Genomic DNA, 12,462 nt, shown 5'->3' on the forward strand with positions numbered 1-12,462 from the left:
CTCAGGGCCGCAGATCCCTGGGGCTTGAGTTTGCACGAGCTGTATCAGCGCAATCCGGACGGAATCGGCCAAACCAGCACAAAAGATCGGAGAATTTTAAATGTGAGTTAATGCCCAATACCACTTACACTCGTGTTTTCTGCCATCTTTTGCGCTGGTTCAAGATTCAATTTGCCCGAATCAGGCCCCGCCCACAAAACTGGCCCCGCCCCCCCAACTGACATTACGAGTTTCCACCGATTGCGCTGGTTCAGGAAGGGGCTTCAAATTGCACTAATTTTCTTAGGCTGCACTAATTTTCTTAGGCTCACAGGCACTCTTGGTATGTCTTAAAAGTTTTTTCATATCAAAAAATATTTAATTTACTAAGAAACTGACTAGTGTACACCACTGAAAGTAGTAAATGGCCCAGTATAGTTTTTTTAAGTCATTTTCAATGATTTCAAATCAGGTTACTCACAGGCGGTGACTGGACACTTATTAAAAATGCTTATTTTTGGTGCTAAACCCATTTTTAGCTGAATGAATAAAACTGCACCAGGTTACCGCTCTTAAATACATCAAGGAATAGTTTTTAATGGAAGAAAAAAGATAAACGGTTACGTTCTATTACGCTGCCCGATTACGCAGGTTCATGGAAGATTTTACGTTTGTGATTATGCAGATGTATTTTAGTGGAAACTTGACGTGCAACCTTAGCAGGGCGATCTCGAGCCCATTTTGTGCACAATTTCCGGATTGTGCCCAAAGTGGAAACTCTACCCCAGATGTTTAAATGCAAACGATTGAAGTGAGTTCAGCTGTGCAATTATACTGCAGCAATGCAAAGGTGACGGTGTTAGTCTGGACTTGGGTTCCACCCCAACGTTGGAACAAAACGGTGTGAGATGCTTGTAGGGGGCCTTTGGCTTATTACCATACAGAGTATGAATCCATTAGATTGTCCAGCCGCGTTCAACAAGATGTTTGATCCCCTGAGTACTTCCTAAACTTATGCATAGCTCATTTGGATGTTTTGAAAATGTAGACTCCTCCCACCCGTGCTCTCAATACGTGTTTAAAATTTATCGGCCTGGAGCAGCACCTGTGGACAGCTCTCTCCTGGCAGCAAGTGTCAGCTTTCCAGCCAACCAGCAGAAAACAAGGTGCAGCCAGCTGCAATTTATTACTTTTACTTCAGGTCTGCTCAGAACTGCCTCCAGCGTTGAATATTTTTCTCACTTGTATACAAACACACAATGAGATGAGATAAATAACTCAAACTGTGGCTGATTCCAACAAGTACTAAGGTACAAAGGACCATTATCTCTGTGCGCCTAGATTGTGAGCAAGCTATTCGACTATTGCGAGCATCACAGCTGGGAACAATCACGAATGGGAACCCTGTCTGAACTTTCTCCTCCCTAGCCCGAGGACACCGAGATGATTTCTTGTCCGCTTATTGTTCTCCAGCTGAGATCCGTTAACTAAGCGCAAACCAGGGCCTTCCAGGTCTTTATGGTTCAATAATACACCAGTCAGCGAATTTACACACCGCGGATCGACGAGCTCTGAATGTAATCAAGTTATTGTAATGCACATTGATCAAGGTGTTTAAAATGTTAAAAGGATTTGACAGGGTAGATACGAAGAAACTATTTCCTCTGACGGGGGAATCAAAAACAAGGGGCCATAATCTTAGAATTAGAGCTAGGCCGTTCAGGAGATACACCAATAAATACTTTTTCACACAAAGGGTAGTAGATATCTGGAACTCTCTCCCCCTCCCCCCTCCTCCCCCTGCCCAAAAGGCTGTGGCTGCTGGGGGGCAATTTTTTTTTTTATTCGTTCATGGGATGTGGGCGTCACTGGCGAGGCCAGCATTTATTGCCCATCCCTAATTGCCCTTGAGAAGGTGGTGGTGAGCCGCCTTCCTGAACCGCTGCAGTCCGTGTGGTGACGGTTCTCCCACTGTGCTGTTAGGAAGGGAGTTCCAGGATTTTGACCCAGCGACGATGAAGGAACGGCGATATATTTCCAAGTCAGGATGGTGTGTGACTTGGAGGGGAACGTGCAGGTGGTGTTGTTCCCATGTGCCTGCTGCCCTTGTCCTTCTAGGTGGTAGAGGTCACGGGATTGGGAGGTGCTGTCGAAGAAGCCTTGGCGAGTTGCTGCAGTGCATCCTGTGGATGGCACACACTGCAGCCACAGTGCGCTGGTGGTGAAGGGAGTGAATGTTTAGGGTGGTGGATGGGGTGCCAATCAAGTGGGCAGCTTTGTCCTGGATGGTGTCGAGCTTCTTGAGTGTTGTTGGAGCTGCACTCATCCAGGCAAGTGGAGAGTATTCCATCACACTCCTGACTTGTGCCTTGTCGATGGTGGAAAGGCTTTGGGGAGTCAGGAGGTGAGTCACTCGCCGCAGAATACCCAGCCTCTGACCTGCTCTCGTAGCCACAGTATTTATATGGCTGGTCCAGTTAAGTTTCTGGTCAATGGTCACCCCCAGGATGTTGATGGTGGGGGATTCAGCGATGGTAATGCCGTTGAATGTCAAGGGGAGGTGGTTAGACTCTCTCATGTTGGAGATGGTCATTGCCTGGCGCGAATGTTACTTGCCACTTATGAGCCCAAGCCTGAATGTCAGCGATCCCCAAAACTTTCAAATGTTGCTTTTTTGTGGAGGTGGAAGCAGCAGGAGTGCTTTACAAAACAACTATAGGTCACAGCCGGCTAGCCCTCGCCCTCGACTCCCCCTCCCGATTGCTTCTCCCCTCCCTGTGGGCTTCGGCGTGGGCTGAAATTGGTAAGGCCCCTACAATACGAGCTATGACAGGGCTCCGGATCACCCTTCACCCGTCGCCCCTCCGATCGCCCGTCGCCCCTCCGATCGCCCGTCGCCCCACCGATCGCCCATTGCCCCTCCGATCGCCCATTGCCCGTCACCCCTCCGATCGCCCGTCGCCCCACCGATCGCCCATTGCCCCTCCGATCGCCCGTCGCCCCTCCGATCGCCCGTCGCCCCTCCGATCGCCCGTCGCCCCTCCGATCGCCCGTCGCCCCACCGATCGCCCGTCGCCCCTCCGATCGCCCGTCGCCCCTCCGATCGCCCATCGCCCATCGCCCCTCCGATCGCCCGTCGCCCCTCCGATCGCCCATCGCCCGTCGCCCCTCCGATCGCCCATCGCCCGTCGCCCCTCCGATCGCCCGTCGCCCCTCCGATCGCCCGTCGCCCCTCCGATCGCCCGTCGCCCCTCCGATCGCCCGTCGCCCGTCGCCCCTCCGATCGCCCATCGCCCGTCGCCCCTCCGATCGCCCGTCGCCCCTCCTTTCTCCCTTCACCCTTCACCCCTTTGATCACCCTTCACCCCTGCCTTCACCCCTCCCTTCAACCCTCCCTTCACTCCTCCCTTACCCTTCACTCCTCCCTTACCCTTCACCCTCCGATCGCCCTTCACCCCTCCGATCACCCTTCACCCTTCCCTTCGCCCTTCACCCCTCCGATCGCCCTTCACCCTCCGATCACCCTTCACCCCTCCGATCGCCCTTCACCCCTCCGATCGCCCTTCACCCCTCCGATCGCCCTTCACCCCTCCGATCGCCCTTCACCCTCCGATCGCCCTTCACCCCTCCGATCGCCCTTCACCCCTCCGATCGCCCTTCACCCCTCCCTTCGCCCTTCACCCCTCCGATCACCCTTCACCCTCCGATCACCCTTCACCCCTCCGATCACCCTTCACCCCTCCGATCACCCTTCACCCCTCCGATCGCCCTTCACCCCTCCCTTCACCCTTCACCCCTCCGATCACCCTTCACCCCTCCGATCACCCTTCACCCCTCCGATCGCCCTTCACCCCTCCCTTCACCCTTCACACCTCCGATCACCCTTCACCCCTCCGATCACCCTTCACCCCTCCGATCACCCTTCACCCCTCCGATCACCCTTCACCCTCCGATCACCCTTCACCCCTCTGATTTGACATACTTCTGATGTGTATTGTAATCATCCCGTTGGACACCGCTTCCCTTTTTCTGCAGGATTTGTCAGGCTCATTTTTCCTTCTTATTTGACTCCTGATTTCTTGTTGAACCATTTAGGGTCATTATTTTTGAGTCTACACTTGCTAATCTTAGATATGCATTTGTGCTTTTTGTTCCTCAGTTTGCCTTTGATAATATTTGACTACTCTCGGTACTGACTGGTGGTCCTTGCACTATTCCATTTTATTTCATTATGCAATGATGTTATTGGTGCTTAAGTTTGTTTTGTGAAATTATTTCTAATCTGATGCATTTTCTTTGCAGTTGGATATGAGTCTTGAGGTCTCTACAGATGCATGCTGTGTCCTGTCACACCTCTTGGGCTATCTTCACTCGATGATTAATGCCTACATTTCAATTTCTGCATCCTATTTATCATGATGTGAACTGACTGTACGTGGAATAAGAGAATACAAAAATTCCCATTGCATTTCATTGGGGAGGATAGTCTCATAACTCATGAGCAACTAAGTCACAATTGCGTTGTGTAGGTCACCCTCAATATTGAGATATATAGGGTAATAGATGGTTGGCAGTGTGCGAAGCTGCACTAAATGAACCAAGATGATTCTCGTGTGTTGTTTGCTCAGTTTACCAACAGCAGTAGAATCATGGGGTTTAGTTATTGCTATACGCTGGCTCCCAGCTATTTGTTGTTCCTTATTTTATATGTTAGGGTTTTTAAAAGTGCAGTACCAATGGGCAAGAGGCAAAAAAAAACAGTGACTGCAATATAAGACTTGTGTTTAGCAACAACACATGAGCCTTATACCTTTAGCCTTAACTCTCAATAGCGTTATTGCTTTTTAGCAGCAGATTACAAAGGGATCTGAGGACTGAGTTTATGAAACTCTGTTCTCCACTATTTTCTGTCTCTATGATTTTCCAATATGTGGTCTAGCAAGCAACGATCTGTACAGAGAGTACGTGTTTGTGAAACCGTCACTAACCGTCAATAGTAAGGCATTTCACAGGAGCGATTATCAAACAAAATCTGACACCGAACCACATAAGGAGATATTAGGATGGGTGACCAAAAGCTTGGTCAAAGAGGTAGGTTTTAAGGAGCGTCTTAAGGGAGGAGAGAGGCGGAGAGGTTTAGGGAGGGAATTCCTGATCTTGGGGCCGAGGCAGCTGAAGGCACGGCCGCCAATGGTGGAGCGATGAAAATCAGGGATGCTCAAAAGGCCAGAATTGGAGGAGCGCAGAGATCTCGGAGGATTGTAGGGCCGGAGGGAGTCACAGAGATAGGGAGGGGCGAGGCCATGGAGAGATTTGAAAACAAGGATGAGAACCAACCCGATGCAATCCACTGAATAGTATAAACAAGTATTTTTACTGAATAGTATAAACAAGCTCACATGATATGTGAGTTTATCATAAATTTAAGATGCTAGACTGACATTTCTCAGACTGCCTCTGTATAATTAGTTACAGATGTGATACATGGACATTTCTTACTGTAATACTGTAATAATGTTTGTCATACTAATGCTATTGCTGTTTGGAACGTATTACTGTTTGTCATTTTTTAATATTATAATTACTGTTTGGGAAACTAGCAGAAAAATGCATCCACATGACATTCCTTTGGCTGCTATTTAAGCGGAAACATTAACCCAATTAAAATAAACAGGTTAAAATAAATCGGCATTAAAATAGCTGATAAAGGAATGTCATCAAAAGCATTCGTCCGCTACTATCAACAACAGTCATTTCCACGGGAGAAGTGAAGCAAGGTTTTGAAATTATAAAAGGAATGGGTGTAGTGATTGTGAAGGGGTTCATCGTGTCGGACCGGAGGAAGAGAGCTCAGTAACAAGCTAGACGAACCTTTAACCAACTATAATTTTAGAAGCAACCATTTCATACTTAAAGTTGATTTGGGTCAGTTGCTCTCTCCAGTGTGTCCAGGCAACCCTCAGATCACAGGCAGAAAGGAGAGGAGAAAGGGGCAGAGGATTTTCATGCCGGGTGTCCGCCTCGTTTAAATTGCCCCGGGTTTGTGGCGTTGGCGAAGAGCAACCATGGGAAATAGTCAGGAAGGGACATTCTCAACCCTCCCCCCTTATCTTCCTCCAGGTTCATCGAAGGACGCCCAAAGAAGTTAGCAGTAGGTCTTGTGCCTGGTTCCCCTCAGAGCAGAAGTGGGCAGAAAGGCAAGGGAAGCCCCCAAAACTGCAACCTTTTCTTTCAGCTTCTCCATGGACCTTTCAGCCTGAAAGCCTTCTGGCCGCTTTTTTTTTTGTGCAATAGCCATAAGGCCCTGAGCCAGCTGTCTTTCCCAAGGATGCAGGCCTCTGAAGTCTGTGGCAGCAGCTGTATGTCCAAGCTCAAAGCCCTGCCAAATGATGGACCTGAGCCAGAAGCCAGTAGGATACTGACTTGAACCCAAAATTACAGACAGGTTCAGGTCATTGCACTTTGGAGAGCTCCATCTGCCTGCCGCCCAGTGTCAAGACAGATAAGAATGGGATCTGCCAATCAATCTCGAGTGAGTGTGACACATCTCAGTGCGCCAGCATAATATTAAATACCAAAAAACATCGATTTTGTTTTTTGGTTCGACTGTAATGTTTACCCAAACCTTTACGTATATTAAGTGGAAGTGTGGTTAGTGGCCCTTTGGACCTATTGGTTAGCTGTGTTGTATCTTGCATCAAGTGATAGCTGCACAGACTGCCAGGGTGGGATCCAGAGCAGGTCTCCTTCAGTAGAGACACCATGCATGGGTACATGCCCAAGATTCACCACACAGTGAGGGTAATTTTGACTTTGGGCGATAGTGCAAATTGGGCGATAACGGATCAGCCACCCAAATAAGTGCAAGGGGCCACTAACCACACTTCCACTTAATATATGTCAAGTTTTAGGTAAACATTACAGTTGAACAAAAAAAATCAATGTTTTTTGGTATCTAATATTATCCTTGCACACTGAGATGTGTCACTCGCACTCTAGACTAATCTAGGTCCCATTCTTATCTCTCTTGATTTCAGGAGATCTGTATAACGGGCAGCTGATCCGACTAGCACCCAAAGTCAAAATTGTCCCCAGTGAGTCTTTTGATCTCAACCATCCGCTAGCAGCAGTATTCATTGTACGGTCTACTCCTAAAAATTCTGTTCTTTTTCATGCCAATAAACGTTGAGTTATCCACTAATTTTAATTAAGCAATGGTAATATCACAGCAAAGTGGGAATTTAGTGAGTAAAAAAAATGCTAATTGCTAGATACTTGGAATTAAGCAACTTTAAGATAAGAGCCTGGGACTGGTGCAGTGCCCGGGTCACTTGCCTTTAGCAGAAGTGCTTACATGTTTCTCTAGACCTCAGTTCATGGTCAGGTGCTCAGATATAAAGAGGCAGGGGAACATTAAAGCGATAGTCACTGATGATCAACTTCTCTCCTGCTCCTAATAGCCAGTTATCACGCATGCCGACCATCTCCTTTTTAAAGCTGACCGTAAATCTTTTTAACTCATGTGTCAACTTGTCAGTACTTCACAAGAGAAATCAGCTTTGGTTCGTATCATCAACGTCCCAGTGAGAAAAAAATCTGAGTTAAATCATTTGGAAGGCTGTTGGGAGGCTGTCAGAACCAATCATAGGAACAGGTGTAGGCCATTCAGCCCCTCGAGCCTCTTCTGCCATTCAATTAGATCATGGCTGATCTGTATCGTAACTCCATTTACCCGCCTTGATTCCATAATGCTTAATACCTTTGCCGAACAAAAATCTGTCAATCTCAGTTTTGAAATTTTCAATTGACCCCCAGCCTCAACAGCTTTTTTGGGGAGACTGTTCCAAATTTTCACGACCCTACAATCATAAAAGTTGGAAGCTGAAGGCTGATGCAGCCAATTTTTTTCTCCTATTGTTGGCTGTGTGCAAACTTGAGTCAGAGAAAGTTTAAAACGAACAGCGGGTTCCTGAGAATCACAGTTACAGATGTTGTTATTTAGTGCGGTCTCCAAAGAGTCTTTCAAAAACTTTGTCATTTAACTTAAACTTTTTTTTTTAGCATGCCTGTATTTTTGTACTTTTGAGTCAGCCATGGCTCAGTTGGTTGCAATCTCGCCTCCGAGTCAGAAGGTCATGGGTCCAAGTCCCACTCCAGAGACTGGAGCACCTCATTCAGGCTGGCACTTCAGTACTGAGGGAGTGCTGCAACGTCAGAGGTGCTGTCTTTCAGATGAGACATTAAACCGAGGCCCTGTCTGCCCTCTCAGGTGGACGTAAAAGATCTCATGACACTTTTCGAAAGAGAGCAGGGGATTTCTCCCAGATGTCATAGCCAATATTTATCTCTCAACCAACATCGCCAGAACAGATTATCTGGTCATTATCTCATTGCTGTTTGTGGGACCTTGCTTTGGGCAAATTGGCTGCCTCGTTTCCTACATTACAACAGTGACTACACTTCAAAAATACTTCATTGGCTGTAAAGGGATTTGGAATGTCCGGAGGTCGTGAAAGGCACTGTATAAATACAAGTCTTTTTCTTTTACCAGTAATGGAATCGAATACATGTTTGATTTTAGGCAATCAGTGTCAGCATCAAGCACTCCAGGGTAAGATTACTGCACTGAATATGCAGGATATGTATACACCTGAAGAAACAAATGTCAGCTGAGCAAACAGTCCCAAAAATGAAGATCAGGGCAATTAAAATGGAAATTAGAAAGGAAAGCAGATTACACAAAGCCCACAGAGAGAATGAACTTTGGGAGGAGTGCAGAAAAAAACAGCTTAAAGGGGATATTACAAATATAAAAGGGTCCCTGAAGATAATAACTAAAGGAGCCAAGTACAGTAATGAAACATTCTCCCAGTATCAAAACAGCAAAGAAAGGAGTTAGCGCTCTTAACAGCATAAAAAGAACGGTGAGATTGAGGAAGAGAAAGCAATCAGAATACCAAATGAGTATTTCCTAAAAGTACGAGGGACTAGAGTAAACCATCCAGGCCTGTTTTGCCAATTTGTTACCATGGCAGCTGTGTTCGTCTTTCTTAATTCCAATTCCCAACTCTTTTTAGGGTAATTCCACACTTCCACTGGAAAGCTATGCTCACAGTGAGTGTAGGTTGGAGAAATCGGGTTGCCCACTCTGGTTGGCCATATTCTTGGAGGTTTCATCACATAATTTCCTGCCTCCAACCGCCCCGCCCCCACACCCCCGCCATTGGTCGGCCGACATGTCTATACTCACGGGGCACAGCTTTCCCACGCCAATCGGAAAGCGAATGGACTCTTCATTATCCCAATTGGATGATTCTTGACTGTCAGTCAAACAGCATTTTTTCCCTGTGTCCAATATTTTCATAACTGGTAAACAAAAGTGTTCAAAGAATTTTTTTTTAAAACACAATTTTTTTTAACGCCGCTACGATGTTTCTCCTGGGTTGTTCGCAACAGTGTCCTAGAGATTAGTCTTTAACTCCTGGAGACTCCAGGGCAAACCTGGAGGGTTGGCAACCCTCGGAAGAAATGGGGTTACAGGGCTGTAGGCTGATCTCTGACTCTGGCTCCCCTTGAGCATGGAATCACAGAATTATCTATTATATGCTTTTAATACCCTTACTGTCCACGTAATTATCTATCTTGCTTTAAAACATCTCAATTGATTCTTCATCTGTGGCTTTCTGGGGCAGTGTATTCCACATTCTTTGTGTGAAGAATTTTTATCTGGATTTTCTTTTAAACCACCTTAAGTCAATATTTAAAGTGATCTCTCCTTGTTCTGGATTCGCACATTGGAAAGGGGGTATGTTCCCTATCGATCTGGTCAATTCCCCTCATTATTTTAAACATCTCAATCAAACCACCCCTTAAATTTCTCAGGGTAGAAGCTCCATGGAGGTTTCCTGATCTCCTGCCCTAACTTCAGTGGGAACCCCAGAGAAAGGCCATTTCTCTGGAGTGTCCATTGATATTCCCAGGGAATCCCCACCCCTCTCCAACTCCCTCAGAAATTCTCCCTCTTCATCTCCCAGGAATATAACCCAAGTTTACTGAGTCTCTCATTATTAGCTCAGTCCCTTCACCCCTGCTATCATCCTGGTGAATTATTGCTTGAATTTTTCCAAGGCAATTGAATCCTTCAATAAGGCGGAGCACCCAAAACTGAGCACAATTATCCAAATGACTTCAAACTAGTTCTCTGTAGAGCTGTTGTAATATTTCCATGATTTTCTGTGATATACCTCAGCCAAGGTGTCGGCCTTGTCTCACTGGGTAGCACTCTTGGTTCTGAGTCAGAAGGTCATGGGTTCAAGCCCCACTCCAGAAACTTGGGCATCTAATCTAGGCCAACAGTTCAGTGTAGTACTGTGAGGGAGTGCTGCACTGTCGGAGGTGCCGTCTTTCGGATGAGACATTAAACCGAGGCTCCGACTGCCCTCTCCCTGCCAGCATTTCTTTGGTGTGTAGGGGGTGATTTAACTTTTAAATGGCCCTGCTAAAGAGTGCAATCGATCGATCCGATTCATTGCACTGGAAAACCCTGCAATGATTTAAATTTTACAATAAAATCGGGTCGCTTCTTCAAACCGTCTCCCGGAACAGGCCGACCCGCTCAGCTGTTGGTGCCCGAGATCTGCAGCAACAATCTCCCTCGCAGCCCCTGAGGCCGGCTCCCTGGCCCAGGTGAGAATGCCACTGGGGGAGTGTCTGGCGGGATCCTAGACTCCCTTGGAAATCCCTCCAGATACTTCTCTGTGGCGGCCAGTTCACCTGCAGGAAGGAGGCCATATGTGGGCCCCACTAGAATTCAGAGGCATTGATTTCGGCTCCGTTGTGAACCTAGCAGAGAGGGAACAGCAACCAAGATAAAATGGTGCCACTGAGCTCTTTGTCCAGATGGGCCCATTCTCCCCAACGGAATGGCACAGAACCCCTCCGACATCTTGCCACTACCTGGGTGCCCCTGTGGTGTCACTACTGGCAAAGGTGCCCACCCGTAATATGTAAATGCCCGCGTCCTCAAGATTTGGGATGTGGGATTCAGGGGGAACAAGGCAGCGGGTAGAAGCTCTGCCTTGGCACACCACTGGTGGCACAACGGCTCTGCCAGAATTTCTATGCTGCTATCTCTCTTCATGCTATCAATACTGCAGTTGTTATCGCAGTCCCTAAACTTTCGACTTTTGTTATTTTTAAGCTCCTTCCTTCCTGCATTGAAATCAAGACTCAGCACATTGTCTCTGAACTACTTTAAAAGCAAAAAGAGACATGAAAGAAATAAATCTTCTCCTCATAAATATGGATAAGCGATGCATTTTAATAAACGCGTGTTTATGAGCTAATGCCACTGATACTGTACCACAAAAGGAATAATCACTCTGAACTGCACTCTTCTTCAAAAAGGAGAGCATGAGATGAGTGTTACTTCAGAGTAAAACACGTTGTTCAGATGTTTTCTGAAGTCCCGAACAAGCAACTGGCTGGGCGGGGAGGGTCGTGACGGGCGGGGGTGAGGGGGGGGGGAGCACATTTTGAAAATAATTCAGTGGATCAGAGGTGGGGACCGACACTGATTCAGTGAGGAGGATGGGCACCTAAGTTAACTTAAGTCGTGAATAAAAGATGAGATCCTTTCTTTCAGCCCTAATGAGCATTTGTGTTTTTAGTCGTGCCTTCATCTTTGCCCAGTTAAGCTCGTTAGTTATAATGTACGGAATTGAAGCAACGATTGTGGGTCGCCAAGTTCTAAATGCTTTCAGTATTGATTTTAAAAAAAATATATTTCTTCTCGGGACATGGCAACACCGGCAAGGTTACATGTATTGCCCATCGCTAATTACCCTGTGAAGGTGGGCCTTCTCCTTTGTGATGATATTGCCTCCACCATGCTAGGTGCTAGGTAGGGAATGCCAGAGTTTTAACGGTGATGAAGGAATGGTGAGATATGTCCAAATCAAGATGGCCCCTCCCTAACTCCAACCTCCTCCAGCCCTACAATCTTCCGAGATCTCTGCGCTCCTCCAATTCTGGCCTCTTGTGCATCCCTGATTTTAATCACTCCACCGTTGGCGGCCATACCTTCAGCTGCCTAGGCCCTAACCTCTGGAATTCCCTCCCTAAACCCCTCCACCTCTCTACCTTTAAGACGCTCCTTAAAATCTACCTCTTCGACCGGGCTTTTGGTCACCTGTCCTAGTATCTTCCTATGTATCTCAATGTCAAATTTTGTTCGATAACCGCTCCTGTGAAGTGCCTTGAGACGCTTTACTACGTTAAAGGCCCGATGTAAATGCAAGTTGTTGTGGTGGTGGTGGTGTGTGGCTTGGAAGGGAAATTGAAGGTGATGGTGTTCCCATGGTCTTGCTGCTCTTGTCCTACTTGGTCGAGGTGGTGGGGCTGGGAGGTTCTGTTGAAGTGAATGACAGGATGTGTAGAATGACTGGAGTTTCCCCCTCTCCTATTAATTATTAATCCCTGGGT

At 47.0% G+C, this 12,462-nt stretch overlaps 1 protein-coding gene across 2 annotated transcripts in view; it reads left to right on the plus strand.

Annotated features, from left to right (window-relative positions):
- Nucleotides 1–12,462, plus strand: part of LOC137339976 (VPS10 domain-containing receptor SorCS1-like) — a 462,228-nt gene that overhangs the window by 181,483 nt on the left and 268,283 nt on the right. The gene's annotated exons all lie outside the window — the stretch shown is intronic.

This window comes from Heptranchias perlo, chromosome 21 (genome assembly GCF_035084215.1).
Source record: "Heptranchias perlo isolate sHepPer1 chromosome 21, sHepPer1.hap1, whole genome shotgun sequence".
Lineage (NCBI taxonomy): Eukaryota > Metazoa > Chordata > Chondrichthyes > Hexanchiformes > Hexanchidae > Heptranchias > Heptranchias perlo.